The following is a 20,268-nucleotide window of genomic DNA, read 5'->3' as shown; positions in this document are numbered from 1 at the left end:
ACCACCCTCTACCCTTCCAACCCCAACAATAGCTAACTTCTACTATCCCAAGGAACCCTAATACACCCTGTTAAACTGTCTAGGGATATAAAATACAAGTCGCTCTGTATGTCCTAGTGGGGGAGAAATGTGCCCTATAAAGCACTGTTACGGTTTTTTGAATCAGCGGATGAATAATAAGTCATCGACAATCTCAGGATTCAGTCTAGCTCTCCTGTCTTCCACGGTCCTTTCTGCAATAGAAGATGTCTTCTCAGAAGATGTGCTGGTAGCAGGAATGCACAGAATCACCCATGCAAATTTTGCCAGTTGTGGCCAGCATGTTTGCTTGTTTTTCCAAAAAAATCAAAATATCGTCTGCGTCACTCAAACATAAGTAACGGTCCAATTCATTAACAGGCTTCAAAGTAGAGAATAACACGGGGGACAAAGTTTGTCCCCATCCTCACGGGATCTGTCCCCATCCCTGCCCTGTCTCCTCAGGCTCTGTCCCCGTCTCATTCTCTAATTCTCTGCTTCCTGAGTTATTGCCATGATCTGCCACCACAGACTGATAAAGTTCCAGAAATTACTACAAACCAACCTGTTCAAAAAGGCATACCCCACCGACCCAACTTAAATGCTTGAACAACTGCAACACAACGAAACCAAAGCTAGTACTGGACATAAATTAACTCTTCCCCTCTTCAAATCCCTAATGTGTGTCACACATGAACTTTATTCTACCATTACATCACTTTGTATTTGTTCATACCGAAATTGGCGATCACTTTTACGGTACCATGTAAGCTACATTGAGCCTACAATTAGGTGGGAAAATGTGGGATACAAATGTAACAAATAAATAAATAAATACACCCCATCCAAAGGCAACAAAGAATCTGTAGTGGTCCATCTGTTATGATTATACTAAGTTAAGACGTAAAAGAGACACTGGTCCAGATTCACTGACCACCATTCTCTGTGTGACCTTGAGCTTATCAAGTGATTTCTTGTTACTCAATTTACGTTGTATGCTTTTCTTCATTGGGACTTTGTATCAAGTGAATTAACCACAAGATTATCTCTACTTCATGTGAAAACTTGGCTCTTAATTGTCTATTGCCTATGTTTGACTTAATCTTCCTGTACACTGCCTTGAGTGAATTCCTTCAAAAAATACTCTATACAATGATAAAAATTTAAGTGTCAAACATCTATATCTGGCAGCATTATAGAGGCAATTCAAAAACAATCTGGCCGATATTCAGTGCTATTTAACCAGCCAATAATTGCTCCTGGCCAGTTAGATAGCACTTAACCGGATAAACATTCAGTGTGAGATAGCTGGTTATCTCTGAATATTAGCACTTAGCACATAGCAGTTAACTGGCTATACTGTGCGATATTACCAGCTAGCTGCGAATATTCAGTGCTTTGCTGGCTACGTTTAGCGGCCAAAGTGGAACACCTAAATTTGGCTACTAAAAACTTAACCGGACAGCACTGAATATTAACTTGATCAGTTAAGTTTAAACTGGCCAAAAAATTAAAAAAGGATACTCAATGCCTGTCACTAGAAATGGCCAAGTATTGAATATCCGGGCTCAGCACTAATCATGGCATGCAGCCAGCTTGCCTCCCGCGGGCTGAATATTGCCTGAATATGCTTATTTTTAGTTGCTTGTTCTATAAAGAAAAATAGACACCTACTTTCCTTTATAAAATATTAGCATAACAGTTGAAATACATGCGTATAATTTAGGTGCGAGCACTTATGCAGGAATAAACCTAGTGTACGGGCTTGCCCCAAAATGCTGAAGATACGAGTGTAACTTATGCACATAAGTGTGAGTCTTGCCTGTGCTCTCAGACTCTGCCTATGTGTATGCCCTCTGTCAAATGTGCACTATCAGGGGCATTTTCGAAAGAGAAGGATGCTCATCTTTCGACACAAATCGGGAGATGGGTGTCCTTCTCTCAGGGTCACCCAAATCGGTATAATCGAAAGCCGATTTTGGGGGTCACCAACTGCAGTCCGTCGCGAGGTTCCAAGGGGCGTGTTGGAGGTGTAGCGAAGGTGGGACTGGGGCGTGGTTAAGAGATGGGTATCCTCGGCCGATAATGGGAAAAAAGAAGGGCGTCCCTGACGAGCATTTGGACGACTTTACTTGGTCCATTTTCTTTCATGACCAAGCCTCAAAAAGGTGCCCACACTGACCAGATGACAACCGGAGGGAATCAGGGATGACCTCCCCTTACTCCCCCAGTGGTCACCAATCCCCTCCCACCCTCAAATGTCATACCCAGCTCCATCACAGCACTATGCAGGTCCCTTGAGCAGTTTTTAGTGGGTACTGCAGTGCACTTCAGGCAGGCGGACCCAGGCCCATCCCCCCACCTGTTACACGTGCTGGTAAATGTGAGCCCTTCAAAACCCACCCGAAATCCACTGTACCCACATGTAGGTGCCCTCCTTCACCCCTTAGGGCTATGGTAGTGGTGTACAGTTGTGGGGAGTGGGTTTTGGGGGGGGTTGAGGGGGCTCAGCACAGAAGGTAAGGGAGCTATGCACCTGGGAGCAATTTGTGAAGTCCACTGCCCCCTAGGGTGCCCGGTTGGTGTCCTGGCATGTGAGGGGGACCAGTGCACTATGAATGCTGGCTGCTCCCATGACCAAATGCCTTCGATTTGGTCGTTTTTGAGATGGGCGTCCTCGGTTTCCATTATCGCTGAAAACTGGGGAAAACCATCTCAAAAACGGCCATCTCTAAGGTCGACCTAAATTTCATGATTTGGGCGTCCCCAACTGTATTATCGAAACGAAAGATGAACGTCCATCTTGTTTCGATAATATGGGTTGCCCTGCCCCTTTACGGGGCCATCCTGCGAGGACGCCCTCATGAAAACTTGGGCGCCCCGTTCGATTATGCCCCTCCACGTGAGATATGCATGTATTTACAGAACAGCGTTTAAGCAGAATTTTGGCATTCACGCACATACATACGCGCACATATGCCATTATTGTAATCACTTATGTGCATATTCAGCACATAAATATTAGCCCTCCCTATACATATAATAGTATACATATAGTTGCCTGGGGGAGGGGTAATTCTATGAAGCCATTTTGTCTGCATGTGCCAGGGGTACTCAGTGTTGGTCCTCAAGGGTCGCAAACCAGTTGGGTTTTCAGGATTTCTCCAATGAGTATGCATAAGATCCAATTGCATGCACCATCTCCATTGTACCCCTGCTAAATGCCAATTTATGCATGTATAATGCCCCTTCAAAAATTATTTGAAGTGTAAAAGCACACGTAATTGTGCATACGTGTATGAGAATTTGGAGTAGATATGTTCTGGAGTGGAGCATGAGCGAAGGCACGATTTATACATGCACTTCATAAAATACACAACTGCTTCTACTGTACGCAGATACACTTACACCACCTATCAAACAGGTGTAAATGTACATGGGTGCATTTTATGAGTGATTTCTGCAGGATTTCTACTAGTATTTTATTAGGACTCATGGTTTTTTTTTTTGTCTTTATAAAATAGGCTGTAAATAAGCACTTTTTTCCTTCATAATCCAGGCAATTATAAAATTATCCTCCAAATGTATAGTACTAGTCCCCTAATTCTATAAAAAGTCGCCAAAAACTGCACATGCAATTTATTTGAATAACGAGCTAATTAGCACCACTAATTGGCTTTTTAACAAGCAATTATTGGCACTAATTAGATTTAAGTGGCATTTCTGTGTGGGATCTGTGCCTAAAATTTACACGTGATCTGAAAAAGAGGGTGTGGAAATGTCAAGGTTTGCAGTTCATGCTGGATATCCATGTGCTGGAGACGTCCAGCATGAACAACCATTTTACAAACTGGAACATACAAATTATGAACGGAAGAAAACAAGGGACATGGAGGTCTGTATGGCAGCATTCTTAGAAAACAGGCACAAGTGTAACAGGTAGGGGGAGGTAGAGGCCTGGGTCCACCTGTCTGCAGGGCACTACACCACTACTAGATTACTCCAGGGACCTGCATGCTATTCTAATGGACCTGAGTATAACATCTGAGGCTGGCATAGAGGCTGGCAAGTAATATTTTTAATCACATTTTGGGGGGAGTGGGAGGGGGTTAGTGTTCACTGGCATAGGAGCCGACTCTGTGGGTGCTGATGACCCCCAATATGGAGAAAATTCATTGTGTGTATCCAAGGAAGGGTTATTTCCACTGGGCTTAGCACCCCCAATAATTTTGAAAAGTTGGCTCCTATGTCCACTGGAGTAAGGGGAGGTAATCCCTAATTCCCTCCAGTGGTCATCTGGTCATTTAGGGCACCTTGTAGTGTGGAGTGGAGGAGTAGCCTAGTGGTTAGTGCAGTGGACTTTGATTCTGGGGTAGTGGGTTCAACTCCCACTGCAGCTATTCATTATAAAAACAGTATAAAAACAGGTCTAGCTCAAAACGTCTAAGTTTTAGTTCCATTATAGCTGAAAAATGTCTAAGTCTTAGGAACGCCCAAGTCCCACCTTGAACACGCCCCTGGCACACCCCCTTGATATTTAGACGCACTTTTGACGGACTTCAGAGAAAAACGTCTAAAAAGGTTTTGAAAATACTGATTTGGACGTTTTTGTGAGAAAAACGTCCAAATGCAGACATGTCACTTTTTGGACGTTTTTCTCTTTTGAAAATGAGCCTGCTAGTATTCTCAACATCTGCAGAGCTGACACCTGCTGACTCTGATGCAGTTCTGTGACCACTTGAATCAGAGTGTCAACCCGCTGCTGTGGGAGAAATCCACAAACTTGAGTTGTGTCTAGTAGGGCTCCTATAGACTCCAATCATTGTGATGGCCTTCAATTATGGTCACCGTATCTACTACTACTACTAATCATTTCTATAGTGCTACAAGGCATACGCAGCGCTATACACCATACACAAAAAAAAGATATAGCAGAATCAGAAAAGGTTCAAAGAAGTGACCAAAATGATAAAGGGGTTAAAACTCCCTCCATATGAGGAAAGGCTAAAGAAGTTAGGGCTCTTCAGCTTGGAAAAGGGGGTAAAAGGGGGGATATGATTGATGTCTATAAAATCCTGAGTGGTGTAGAATGAGTAGAAGTGAATCAATTTTTCACTCTCTTTCAAAAAGTACAAAGACCAGGGGACACTTCATTAAACTACATGGGAATACTTTTAAAACAAATAGGAGGAAATATTTTTTCATCAAAGAATAGTTCTGGAGCTCACTGATGGAGGATGTGGTAACAGTGGTTAGCATATCTGGGTTTAAAAATGGTTTGGGCAAGTTCCTGGAGGAAAAGTCCACAGTCTATTATTGAGATGGACATGGGAGAAGCCACTACTTGCCCTGGGATTGGTAGCATAAAAATGTTGCGACTAATTGGGTTTCTGCCAGGTACCTGTTTTCCTTCTTCCTATTTTGTTGCACAGTACATAACGCACCCGTCTGAAATATCTTCAGTCTGAGATTTATAGATATTTAAATAAAGATTTTCCTATACAGGTTTAAGCTTTATTAAAAGGAGCCATTCTGGTGCTCACTTTATGCTCTGTTACTTATTATTATTGAGTTTCAGGGATGTGCTCCTTTCTGCTATGCCAATGATATCCAGATCTTCTATCGCCTATCTTCTTCTACCTCTTCAGTTAGAAACCAGCTGGAGACAGATACTGAGATTATTAAGTGGCTAAATGATCATTTTTCTCTTTCTCAACGCCTTAAAATGTGAGGCCACTCAATTCCCTAATCCTTAAACCCCTTCCTTTCCACTCATGTTCAATGATCTACCTCTCTCCTACAAGGGTCTGGTCAAAATCCTAGGGGTTACCTTTAATAATAAACTGATATTAAAGACACAGACTCTGTTCTACATGTTTCCTTCTTTGCTCTTCTCTGTATTTGGGCAGTTACCCCTACTCTGTCCTCCTCTCACATCAGATCTCTCTTTCTCATTTTGGTCATAATTCATCATAACTGCTGTAAGTTTCTCTGTACTGGTCTCTCATTGTCCTCCCTCAAATGTCTCCAGTTGACTCAATTTTCAGATGCCAGACTATTTCATAATGCCTGGAGCTTCAATCATGACATTCCTATCTTTTTGTTTGGTTTTATATATGCAGACATCTATGGCTTTCATGCCTTTTGATACAGTTTAATTAATGGTATGGTTAATGACTCATATTTTTTACTTTTTATATAATTATTACATGCTTTTCTGGCAAACCTTTGGTTTTTTAGAGCTAAGATTATATAATTTGTTTTTCTTATGCTAATTATTTTATAAATTCTTCCACTTTTCCCTTTGGTCCTTCAAAAGACATGCATAGGCCTTCTGAAAGAGGAATCACCTAGCTTTTCAGCACCCAATTCAAAGCATTTTCATGTTAAGAAACTTGTCTTGACAGTAAAATGATAAAATGTCATGGCCTGGTCCCAGAGGTGTCACTGGAAATTGAAACTGGTCATCTAGAGAAGTAAGCACCCATAAGTGACAACTGTGTCAGTCCTGGGCTTTCAACTTCTATTTCAAAGAAGTGAAGGAAAAGTACAGAGGTGATTCTCGATATAAAATATCTGAAAAGGGCAGTTAAAAGACCAAGATTAACTCATTTGTTTCACGTGGTCCAGGCCCATGTAGACACCTGCTTCATACTGTGGTGCAAGGATAGTTGTCAGACAAGCAGCATAGTAGCATTCTGACAAGATCCCATGAATCTAATTATCTAAACTCAAGAATGAATTGAAAGTAAGTAAGCTACTGGATTTGATTCATTCTGGTGTTATCATTCTGAGTGTAAGAGAAAAAAAGCTCAGTAAATCACGACTTTTATAACTGTTGAGTTATGTACAAATTCAATCTACTGCTGCTTTTTTTAAAGAATATATTAAGCAGATTTTATACAACAAAATTATAAATACAGAAAACCATACTGTATTAGTGATTACAGATAAAACCAAAGTAAATAATACTTTCTCCTTCTACCTTCCCACTCTCTCTATGACCACAAAATAATCTAACAAAAGGCCAAATACAGTAAGCTACCCCTGACACAGACCCTGTGTCTATAGGAAAAATCTTTTTATACAATTCATCACACCCAAAATCTCTCTTTATAATGATGACGTGGAGTGGGGGCAGAAATTGAATGCAAAGGCCAGTTTAGAACTGAATCATTCTGAAAATCATATTATGTTTTTATCCATTTTTTTAAACTGCATTAAGGGGTCTTTTACAAAGGCGAAGTAGCGTTTTTAGCATACACTAAATACTAGAGACGCCCATGGGAATATATGGGTGTCTCTAGCATTTAGAACATGCTTATTTTTAGCGAACGCTAAAAACACTAGCATGCCTTTCAAAAAGGACCCCTAAATGTTTATATGTTTAAGAGCTAAAAACAATCTCTTCTAGAAACTAAATAATCTTACCTTTATAGCACTTTACAGACCTTTGACCACGATTGACCTGCATAAATAGAAAAGAACTCATTTACTACACAAAATATCCACGGGCAAGCATGCTGCAACTAATGAAATGTTCATCTCTTGTATGATTAACCAGCTGGGGTTGGAAGGAAGGCATGATAAAACCACAGGGTATAGATTATTACAAAATTTGTGGTTCTGCAAGTTAATATATAACTTCCACATAGCCCCTCTGCTTCCCCACCATAAACAAATATGGCATTGGAGACATGAGGTGGGAGAGGAAGAGCTACTTAAACCATAAACTTCAGGGTTAAGGAGCCCCATGCTCATTAAGTAATGACAAACCACAAAACAAAAAAGGGGAGAACAATGTATCCTGGGAAGAAAAATAAAGTTAGTAATAAAGAAAAACCTCCACATATCAAATGAAAACACTTTCTAACACTTTTCAATGCTTTCTCTTTATTGTGTGTCCCACCTGTCTCTGTCATTTTTTTATACCAGGCTAACATAGTTACCTTTTTAAGGTGTTATCCCGATTGTTCAGATATCATTTTGTTTGTTTATAATAAGAAAAGGGGCCCAGTGCCATATCAAGGGCTGTGCAAGCAGGTTCAGCTGGGAACGATAAATGACAACCAGGGGTGTTCTGTTATTTTCATGTTGTAACGAAGCAGCTCTCACTGTGGCAAAATAGTGTTAGCAATAAATTGACAGCAAGATCTTCTCATTTTAGCCCTAAAAGCTTTTACTATTTCCACTATTTATTGATTTAAATGTTTTGTGTTATCTTAAAACAAAGAGGCAAGTGGTGCCTTGTAGACTAACCAAGAGTAACAAGAAAGTATTGAAAAGTGCAGAGCAAGGTGTGGTGAGTAAGAGACAACAAAAACAGGATGCCCTCAGAATAATTACAGTAAATCCATTCACACCTGTAGTGAATCATGAATTCACTGCCCCTGTTCTAGTCAAGGGTGATGGTGTTAAACTGTCTGATGAGTTCTAAATCAGCAGTTTTATGATGGAGTGTCCCTTTGAAGCTCCTTTGTAGGAGTGTGGCAACTTTAAGCCAGAGAGAGAGAATGCATACTGGAAGAATGAAATGTTCTCCTACTGGTTTTTGCATGTTGCCATTTCTAATATCAGGTTTGTGACCATTTATTCTTTGCCTTAGGGATAGACCTATTTGTCCTATGGAGACAGCAGAAAGCCATTGCTGACAGATGATGGCATATATTACACTGGAGGAAGAGTAGGTGAACGAGTTCTGGATGTTGTTGGGTCATGGGACAGTTCTACCAGGGTGAATATGGCAGCAGAGTTGGTATCTGGTAGGGTCTAGTCGCTGACTGGGTGTCAGCATTGAACAGTTTGTGGATCCTAGTATGTTTGAGGCATACACAGTTGATTGAGATGGGACAAAGGGGTCAAGGCCCCATCAATATTTTGCCTAATGCAGCACTAGCAACTACAGAGCTTGAGGATGGGGCTAGAGAAAGGATTGTCTGGCCCCTCCAACCAAAAAGATGTTCCGCTGTCTCTGGTTTGAAGTTAGGGGGCTATTAGTACACTAGCATGGGACTACCTTCCAAGGCCTTTGAGGGTGGCATCATTGTCTAGAATGGGTTGTAGACCCTTGATGATATATTTTAGTGGTTTCAGCTGGTAACACTAGATGACAACCAGAAGTGTTCTGTTATTTTATTTTTTGAAGTTACCCAGGAATAATCTGCTACTGGACATTTAATTAACTCTGTTGATCTGCTTTCTCATTTCAATGTTACCCTCGTACAGGTCTTGGGTGGCACTTCTATCCTGGCATACCGACAACCTCTCAACTTCAAGCAGACATACATCAACAACACCCACTCAAGGACTAGACACTTACCCTGAATTCTATAAATGGTGCATTAAACTAAATGTACACATTTGGGCGCACATCCAAGTTGCACATGCAATTTAATTGAATGAGCCAATTAGTGCTAATTGGAATTTTAACAAGCAATTATTGGTGCTAGTTGGCTTTAATTAAAATGTGTGAATTAGGCATGGGGATCCATGTGTAAATTTTACATGCTAGACACAGCTATGGAAGGGTCATTAGCAGATCAGGGGCATTCCTTTAAATTTATGCACACTGTTACAGAATTTGGAGGATCCACGCCTAATTTAGGCATGAGGATTTACATCAGGGTTTTGTTGGTGTAATTGGCCATGCCTAAAAGTAGTCACATTTCCTGGCACCAAGCACAATTCTATAAATAGCAACTAACTTAAGTGCCATTTATAGAATAGCGTTTAGCGGTTGTTTTTTTGCCAATTTTAGACATACATTTAGGGCCCTGTTTACTAAGCTGCGCTGTAGGCATGCTAGCCTTTTTAGCGCATGCTAAAAGCTAGAGACATCCATATATTTCCATGGGTGAACGCTAAATTTTAGCGTGTGCTAAAATAGGCTTGAATAAGACAATCGATTCAGGTGTGAATGAATTTCACTAGATTAAGGCCATTTTTTGTCCTCTCTCACACACCATATTTGTCAGTTAACTAAATGATTTTGCTGTTACCATACCCTACCCTGCAATTTTCAGTACTGTTTACTCTGTATCTCACCCACTCCCCGTGCAACTTCATGTAGATTTACCCATCTGCTGAACTCACTTCATGCATCTTACAAAGTGGATTCCAGTCCCTGAAAGCTCATGCCTCAATAATCTGATTAGTCTATAAGGTGCAACTTCCCTTTGTCATTTTGTTATACCAGACTATAGGCTCATTTTACTAAGCTGCAGTGCATATGCTTACAGCAGCTTGAAAGGGTTTACCATGGGATATGCTACGATGTCCTGCAGTAAAAGCCCAATGTGCCTACACAATCCATGTCCTAAAATGTTTTTATTTTTATTTTTTACAGTGGAGGGGAGGGGGCTGTCTGGGGAGTAGAGAGTGGCTCTTTCTACACTAATCAGCACAGCTACATTGCCGTGCAGTAATTAGTCTGGGATTAGCGCATGAGCCCTTATCACCTACAAAATAGGTGTCGGTAAGGGCTCATGCATTAATCTTTTTTAATGCCCAAGTGCAAATGGCAAGATTAGTGCATAGCTATTAATTTAAAAAAATAGAAAATCGGCCATTATATTGTTGGAGTAAAAATAGCCTTAGCGTGCAGAAAAAGACCCACGTAAGGGCACACTAAGACCATTTTTTTATCATAGCTTGGTAAAGGTTTCCATAGCACAGCTACTCCTTTTTAAGTGTTATCTTGATTGCTCAGATAGCAACATGTCTGTTTATAACAAGGAAAGGGGTCCAGAGTCATACCAAGGGGGTGTGCGAATGGTGCTGCCGCACAGAGGAGCAAATACGGAAGGGCAAAAAAAATTACTCCAAGCCCACCATCTCCTTTTATTAGCAATGGCACCAGTAGGCAAGTCACTCAGCGTACAACTACAACTTGGTATGGTCCTAAAGAGTCCAATGATCATGTTGTAAAGTTTATTTTTTGTCTTAACATATTCTCTTGTATTTTTATATTTTAGAGAAATAAAAAGGGCATTTGCCTATCTTGGAAGCATAATGAGACAATAGGGGTCTATTTACTAAGGTGGGATAAGCAGCAACACATTATTAGTGAATAGACTCCCTCAAAAATAAATGTTACCATACGCTCCATCATTAGTAAATAGACTCCAAAGTAACTTACAAAATTTCAGAGTCAGAATCATAGGTCAATGTTCAAAGCGCCACCCAGAAGATATGTTAACTAGACAATTTTGTCTACTTTCCTCAATATAGAAACAGAGTCTACATAGTCTGAAAGTAGCCTTTAAGGAGGTAATTTTTATAAGCCATTTCTGTGTGAAAATATGTTCTTATAAAATTAGCTCATGCCTAAAAGCATATACAGTGCAAACCAGTGTGTACTTGGACAGCAGGAATGCTCAAGGGCAAAGTATGGGCAGTCACGATTTACACATACCCCCACATTCTATAAAGATCATCCAAATGTGGGTGTGATCCTGATTTGTGTGCATAATTAAATCAGTTAATGAGCCTATGCACAATTTTATAAAAGAACCATGCCTAGGATCCTCTCGTGTGCAATCCAAAAGGGAGTACGGCCAAGGGAGGGGCATAAGTTGGTCAGGGACATTCCAAAAAGTTATGCGCAGCATTACAGAATTTAGAGGATGTGCGTCCAACTTGCATGCCAGGATTTATACCAGGTTTCAGCTGCCTAAGGATCATATGTAGATCATATGTAGTCCTAACACAAATTTTCTATTCAATCCAAGTCTGAGTCACTTAAAGACATTCACTTTCTTCTCGCTGAGCTACTTCATAGTTGCTTTTGCTTTGTGCTTAGAATCATCGGTCTGCTGAACAGCGACTCTTCTCTCCAATCTGAGGTCTATGGCAGTCTAGAACAGGTTTTTCTTCAGAATGTGTCTGTAATTTACTCAAAAAAGCAAAACAGGAAACCAAAACTTCCACAGAGAGTCAAGGAAACAACGCAGGAGTGGAAGACACCACGAACAAGTCCCAAGATAGTTAAAAGTAAAATTTAATTCTTCAAATCCAACATGCAGAAGACGCTGACAAGACATATCCGCTGGGCTCAATGGACCTTGGTCTGAATCAGCATGGTATATATTATGTTTTATGTACAGAAATGGACCTGAAATTGCCCCAAAAGCTATTCTTATAACCTTACAAAAATCTGCATAGGAATAAATATCCTAGGCTTCTTTCAGCAGTTCTGTGTTCAGCATTTTTATTCCTCAACCAGCAGTATTCAAAGCAGCTCAACTACTTGATTGGACATAGACTGGCAATTTTTAGAAACAGAGCTAATTTGGGTTTGTTATAACAAAGGATAGGAAGACTTACATAAAGACTTTTTGATTTACTACCCTTATCCTTAATTATTTTTTTGAATATTTCTATAATTGTTCTTTCATGATGAAAGTGTAGCATATGCTGTGTAGGTCAGTGAAACAAACTACTATTTTAACGCATTCTGAACTCCATTTTAGACAACATAATTTGGAAAACATGCAGGAGTATGAAGATTTTTGCAAGGCACTATATATGTTCACTGTCATGGGAATGGCTTTTACAACAGTAGCTTGCTATGGATTTTTAATAGAAAAAAACACCTTTCTATGAAGTAATCAATATAAAGATTACTAGGTAATGTTTGGAAGAAAGGGAAGACATGTATAGTGGATGTGTGTCCAGTTAATCTATAATTTATAGTATAGTAGTTTACTGAAAATACAGGAGAGGCTACAGAACGAGGTATACATGAATGCAAGTGGTAAATACACAGTTCCTAAAGGAAAAAGCCGATTTTGAATGTCCATACTTCATGTCTACACATGGATGTTAACTAAAAATAGATGGAAAAATGTTTATTGTTTAGATGTTTGGTGGATTATCATCAAAATCAGTGAAATGCACAGCTATTAATGATATTGTATTTAGTGTCCAGGGAGAAAAGACCTCATATGGCCAGCATAATAGCTGTGATTCCAACCGGCTATTCAGTTAATGCAACTGTTGCCTTGGTTCAATTTTAGGTCATAAAAACTCCCACATTTTTTTATTAGTTTTTATATAATTTTTTTTATAATGCAGACTCATTGAACAGCAAGACAGCTTTTTATACAGGCAGCACTTATCTTAAGTCTTCAATCCCTACGGGGATCTCCGTTTCACCATCAGGCATCTTCAGGGGAGAAATGAAGACTGCTGCACAGTCCATCGGCCATTACTCATTACTAAACTGGTGTCCCATTGTGCAGCAGTCTGTTACCAACTTGGGCATGCTCCTTCCTCTGTGATTATTTTCTATCAAAAGTTTGATGAGAGTTTTAATTTAATATTGATATTTTTAATCTATATTTTTGTATGAAATTTTATATTGCTGCTTTCTTGGTTTTATTTCATGATTACATATGTTATACATGTAATCCACCTTGGATGAAGGTAGAATATAAATAAATAAACCATAACACCATATTTTTAGTGTAAACTAGCTATTTTTCTATACTCTTCTTTTTTTTTTTGGGGGGGGGGGGGTGGAAGCAGCCTAAAAACATAACAAATGAGCCTAAGGTAGATAGAGGTGTATTCTAATCACCAAGGAGATCCTGAAAAGCTGTGGCCAGATTTACTGTTGAGAGTCTTCTTCTAAACAGACTGTGAATTCATGAACGGCTGTCCATGTTGCAGCTCTGAAAATTTCTCCCATGGAGACTGATGTCAAGTGGGCCACTGATGCTGCAATATCTCTGACACTGAACTGTGATATGACCCTCAAGAGTCAAACCTGCCCAAGTATCCATGAAGGAAATGCAATCTGCCAAACAATTAGACTGTGTGTTTATGATAGCCCCTATGCTAGTTGGATCAAAAGAAACAAAAGTTGGATGAAATTTCTAAGGGCTTTAATCCACTCCATCTAATGTGTGCAATGCACCTACACCTTTGTGGGCATAAGGACAGAAATCTAATACAGTGCACTCCATTTAAGTGCATGTCGGATAAGCGCATGCTCTGTTTAACTGCATGCCGTACTTCGGTCCTGTTTTTGGCGCCATCAATTTCTATGGAGACAAACTTTGGTTTAGCGCACCACTAATAAGTGCAAGATTCGCTTATATACATGGTTTAAGAGCTCCTCTGCAGGAAAGACTGCAAAAACGCACACATGGACTATGGAAGCAGATTGGCACGTGACAAAGGGGCGATAAATTTGAAATCTCATTGGTTAACTGCCACAGGCAGAATAAGCGAAAGAAAGTTGTTAGAGTGTACACTGGAGTCGGAGTCGTCATCGCGCAACTGTAAGACTTTAACACTGTCTGAATGAATAGTAGTTCTTAAAAAATTAGAAAACAAACAAAGTCAAGCATCTATTACTAAAGAACGTGGTGTCAATCCCAGTCAAATTTCACGTATCTTGAAGCAGAAAGATCAGCTTCTGGAAGACTGGCAAAACAATACAAATCCACACAGGAAATGTAAACAGGCGGGAAAAGCTGAGAATGTAGAAGATGCTCTTCTTCGGTGGTTTTCTCAAGTCAGGAGCTGACAGTTTCCTGTCAGTGGTCCACTGCTTATGGAGAAAGCCAATCAGCTAGCTGAAAGTCTTGGACTAACTGAGTTCAAAGCCACTGTTGGATGGTTGGAAAGATGGAAGGAGAGGAACAACATAAAATTCAAGAAACAGCATGGTGTAAAACAAGACGCTGATGACTTTGGTGCTAAAAATTGGGTTGTTTCAGTTCTTGAACGAGTTTGCACCTCGTGACATTTTCAATGCTGACGAAAACGGTCTCTACTGGCAAGCAATTCCTGATGGAACACTTGCATTCAAACAAGCCGAAACTACAGGAAGTAAAACGTCGAAGGACCAACTGAAGATCCTCCTTTGCTGCAATATGGATGGGAGTGAGAAGTTGGAACCACTCATCATTGGAAAGAGCAAACAGCCCTGTTGCTTCAAGAAAGTTAAGCAACTTCCTGTGTCATACGAGACTAACGCAAATTCATGGATGACTGGGGAAATTTGGAAGCAGTGGCTAAAGAAGTTAGACACTAGCATGCGGGCACAAAAGCGTCAGATTTTGTTGCTTTGTGATAATTGTGCTGCACACAGTGATGATGTCAAGCTGTCTAACATCAAGGTGGTCTTCCTGCCACCAAACACTACCTCTCTGGATGACCAGACTGGCAAGGATAAACGTGCTGTTGAACTGGCTCGTAATCTATCACTGTTGGATTCCCTACATATGCAGAAAGAAGCCTAGAATCATGTTACACAGGCAACCATTGTGAACTGCTACATGCGGGCAAGCTTTGTTAAGGATGTGGAGAGGGACGAAACAGATGCAGCTGTTGCAAACGCGTCAGAAGAACAGGCTATTGACATCCCAGCCAGTGTTACTGAAGAGGAGTTTCATCGCTATGTAGCTGTTGATTACGATCTATGAACAGCTGACGACAGCACTGATGTCGAGATATGCGCCTACACGCAGGCAACGGCTGATGATGAAACAGATGATGAAATGAGCAGTGAGGCACATGCTGACGAAATTCAACAACCTCCTGTCACTTTTGCAAGAGTGCTGGAGAGTCTCAACACCATGTGGGCCTATCTGGAGGCAACTGGATGTCAGTGCTATGGACAGTTTTACCGTCTAGCAGACGTAGTCTATGGAACTCACAGACACAAGAGTGTACAGAGGTCTATGACTGATTACTTCAAGTAAGCCTAATGTCAGTTAACAGAGACTGTATACTGTACGTATAATAAACAGTACTGTACATATGTTTATCAGATGTCAAGCTTCTTTGGGTCACAACGGTTAAGTGCAGGCTCTGGTTAACTGCATGTATTTCTTTGGTCCCAGACCCTTGCACTTAAGCGGAGTGCACTGTACTACCTTAAGAAGGAACTTAGGATGAGTGCATAAAACAACCCTGCTACATTTGCAATTTTGGGACACCTCCTCGAGATGACAGCGAGCCTTGTTCTCTGTTATTAGACAACACAATTTATTGCTTAAACATCGAAGCTGATGTGTTAATGCATGTCAAAATCAGCCAGTCAATACATTTATGTACCCAAGTGGTGTGTAAATGCAGGCGCCTAGATTACAGAATTGCCTTCACATGCCAAACTTGGCCTATAGCGTGCTATAAAAATTATCCCAGCTTAGTCAATACGACCCAATGCAATTTCACTGACTACAAACTATAGAAAATGACAATTTGTTACACTTGGGGCCAGATTCTATAAATGGTGCTGAACATTTGGCGCCGATAAAATTTGGCGCTCAATGCTATTCTATAAAGGATGCTTTGAGATGAGCTCTCTTTATAGAATAGCGTTGTGTGCCAAATTTGGCACTCAACTTTGGGTGTGAGGACTTACACCAGCTGAAACCTGGTATAAATCCTAAATTGGGCACAGATCCCCACAATTCCCTATTAATGCACACATCTTTTGTGAAGAACCTCAATCTGCCCGTACCCCCATGACCACACCCCTTTTTGAATTGCATGATACAATTTAGGCACCCATTCTTACATAAGAGCACATAGCCAGATTGGTGCCCAGATCAAAATTAGTACTTATTAGCACCAATAATTAATTTATTGGATCCCATTATCTAATTATTTTGGGTGCCAATCTAGGATCCACCCCCAATTTTGGGCAACATTTATAGAATACAGTGAAACCTCGGTTTTTGTTGATAATCCGTCCGAAAACAATCGGCGAAATCCGAAACCGATGAAAACTGAGACAATTAACGAGGACGCCCCAAATCGGGAGAAGGACGTCCATCTTCTCATACAAATTGGGAGATGGACATCCTTCTTTTGCAACAAAATCCGAGGCAACCAACGAAAACCGAGACAAATTTCTCGTCGAAAAAAATCAACAAAATCCGAAACTGACGTCAACGAAAACCGAGGTACCACTGTACATGGGTTGATTTATATTGGACTTTAGAGCAGCAGTTCTCAAACCTGTTGTGGGGGCTCTCCAGTCAATCAGGTTTTCAGGATATCCATAATGAATATTCATGAGAGAGAGAGAGAGATTTGCATGTACTGCCTCCACTGCATGCAAATCTTTCTCATACCCTGTTCTTGAGATGTTATGTCCATGTCTTCAATCTAGGAACATTTTCTCCAAGATTTGTACAAATATTTAGGGTAAAGTTAGACAGTTTGCTGCCCTATTAAGCTGGGCATCCTGTTCTAAAATTACCTTTCTAATGACTTTTTGTACTATTTTTACTTTTTCTTAAGATGGCCCTCATAAGTTACTGTAATGTAGTGCTAATCCATCTTTTTGTGGAGAGGACCTCAAATAACCAGAATAATGATGTACCTATGGAGAGTCTGCTCAGGTCATTTCCCCAAATGTGGGTTTTGTGACCCAATTTGGGGCCCTGTCTACAGTTTTTGGAAGCTCTGCTTTAATTGCATGTAAATATCAGAAAGATTCATTCAGGGACTGACATGAACAAAAGTGTACCATTTTATGATTTCAGGACTAAACAAAACCATCCTGCCCATCTTAATATGCTTTTTCCTATATGAAAATCAGCATGCAAAAAGTGGATTCTGAAGGTACAAACTGAATAGGTATGAAAGTAATAGGCAGTTATAAAAGCCAAGTCAATGATCTGATCTATTACTCCAAAGTGGAGGGCCCCCTTAACATACATAGAGCTGAATACTCTTATCTATATAGAATCACTTACTTTACGTTCAACAAAAAACAAAACAGCCACAGTAGAAGCCCTGAGAAATTCAGACAGAGGACCAGTAGTGACTGCTGGTGCAATCCCAGAGTTTCCACTCCTAAAAAGCTCTGTTTGATTGCTTCATTCACTGTAATTCAATGGCCCTGAGTATAACGCAGAAAAGAGATTTTTAGCAAACAATGGGTTTGCCAGGCACACAGAACATGCCAGTAGTTCCATATACAGTGGCTCTTGTGTCAGCTTGTTGGCTGCTTGCATCCTTCAGGAAGTCAGTGAATGCATGGCTTTCCTTTGATTACCAGCCTTCTCTACTGATTTCCTTTTGTTTTACTAAAAGTCTGTTCACAATGCATTTAGAATTGGATATTCTGCGCAAACTTGTGTTTCATTTACTGCTTGCATGTAGAAGGCAGAATTGACAAAGGCAAGACAATGAAAAGGACAGAAAATGAGTGAACAAAGAGGAGCAAGTGATTTCCAAATCTTTTGGTGAAAGTACTGTATACTGACTTATGAGCAGAGGGGGCCCAGCATCAGCAAGCTAATGGACCTTTCCCCAATTCCAACCCCTACCTCCAAAAGGGCTCAAAACTACCACAAGCAGTATAAAGGGTTACTCCCTTCTAACAAGATTCCTTCAAAAAGCTACAGGTTCTTCAGAATGCAATGCTGCCTCCCATATGGCTCTTATAAACCACCCATAAATAGAAAATATATAGGTGCTTAATAGTAAGATACATGTGTTTGAGAGTATGGTTTACTATAGAAGAATAACATCAAGGAAGCGAGGTGAAGAAAGTCAAAATAAGACCATTAATATGATGAATAGATCCAACATGGCCGAGTTTCAGCATATGAGCCTGCCTCAGGGGTCAAAGTACCAGTAAAGTGTGCTGGAGATGTACAGTCTTATATATGTAAAGAGATGTTTGGATTCTGCAGTGCTACACCACGTAAGAAATCCTGTGTGTTCTGACTGCAGGAAAACCGGCAGCGTCTCGCATAGCATTTTTAATGTGGTACAGCACGACAGAATACAAGACCATACATTTCCAACACACTTTACAGGTACTTTGACCACTGAGGCAGGCTCACCCACTGAAACATGGCCATGTTGGGTTGCTGATGTGTTGGATCTATTCATCATATTAAAGATCTTATTCTGACTTTCTGGAATCTTAGTTTTCTTCTCCTCACTTCCTTGGTGTTATTTATTTATTTATTCATGACATTTATTATTATTATTTGTTACATTTGTATCCCCCATTTTCCCACCTATTTGTAGGCTCAATGTGGCTTACATAGTACCGGAGAGGCGTTCGGAGACTCCGGTGAAACAAATACAAAGTGATGTTGTAGTAAGATAATGTTCATGTGGCACAGCCACATTAGGGAATCGTACCATGGAAGAGTTGTGTTATGTCCATTACGTACTTTAGTTTTGTTGTGTTGCAGAGATCAGGCATTTACGTTGGATTGGGTAGGGTATGCCTTTTTAAAACAGGTTCGTTTTTAGTTTTTCTGGAAGTTTAGGTGGTCATACGTAGTTTTCAAGGTTTTTGGTAATGCGTTCCACAGTTGTGTGCTTATGTAAGAGAGACTGGATGCGTAAATCGATTTGTATTTGAGTCCTTTGCAGCTTGGGTAGTGCAGATTTAGGTACATTCGTGTTGATTCGGATGTGTTTCTAGTTGGTAGGTTGATCAAGTCTGTCATGTATCCCGGGGCTTCACCGTAGATAATTTTGTGAACCTGAGTGCAGATTTTGAAAGCAATGCATTCTTTGATTGGGAGCCAGTGTAGTTTTTCGCGGAGGAGTTTTGCGCTTTCATATCGAGTTTTTCCGAAGATGAGACTAGCTGCTGTGTTTTGAGTGGTCTGAAGTTTCTTTAATGTTTGTTCTTTGCATCCCGCATAAATTCCATTGCAGTAGTCTACATGGCTTAGTACCATTGATTGTATCAGGTTGCGGAATGTTTCCCTCGGGAAGAATTGTTTCACGCGTTTGTGTTTCCACATTGAGTGGAACATTTTCTTTGTTGTAGATGTCACTTGGTTCTCTAGTGTTAGGTTGCGGTCCGATGTAATGCCAAGGATTTTCACGTCGAGGATTTTCACGCTGTCTGAGATAGGGAGGGTGTAATCTGGGGTGTAGATAATTGTGGGGTTGTCCGCGTTGTGTTGGGATGAGAGGATGAGACGGTGTGTTTTTTCTTTGTTGAGTTTTAGTTGAAATGCATTTGCCCAAGAGCCCATGATGTTCAAACTGATCTTGATTTCGTTGGTGATTTCTGTCAGTTTAGATATGTAAGGAATGTATATAGTGACATCGTCTGCATAGATGAAGGGATTAAGGCCTTGGTTGGATAAGGACTTGGCTAATGGGGTCATCATTAGGTTGAAGAGGATCGGTGATAGCGGTGATCCTTGTGGTACTCCACAGTCTGCTTTCCATTGTGCTGATATGTTTGAGTTTGATTTTACTTGACATGTTTTTGTGGTTAGGAAACCCTTGATCCAGCTAAGT

General features: G+C 40.4%; 1 protein-coding gene across 3 annotated transcripts in view; it reads right to left on the bottom strand.

Annotated features, from left to right (window-relative positions):
* Positions 1 to 20,268, bottom strand: part of ESRRG (estrogen related receptor gamma) — a 1,192,991-nt gene that overhangs the window by 1,038,583 nt on the left and 134,140 nt on the right. For all 3 annotated transcript variants that reach the window (XM_030196026.1, XM_030196025.1, XM_030196029.1), the window contains exon 2: positions 7,450 to 7,486. The gene's annotated coding sequence lies outside the window, so the exon portion shown is untranslated. The remainder of the gene's footprint in view (positions 1 to 7,449; positions 7,487 to 20,268) is intronic.

The sequence above is a fragment of the Microcaecilia unicolor genome, chromosome 3 (genome assembly GCF_901765095.1).
Source record: "Microcaecilia unicolor chromosome 3, aMicUni1.1, whole genome shotgun sequence".
Lineage (NCBI taxonomy): Eukaryota > Metazoa > Chordata > Amphibia > Gymnophiona > Siphonopidae > Microcaecilia > Microcaecilia unicolor.
The sequence above is the reverse complement of the archived record's forward strand: the minus strand, read 5'-3'. Positions and strand labels throughout refer to the sequence as shown.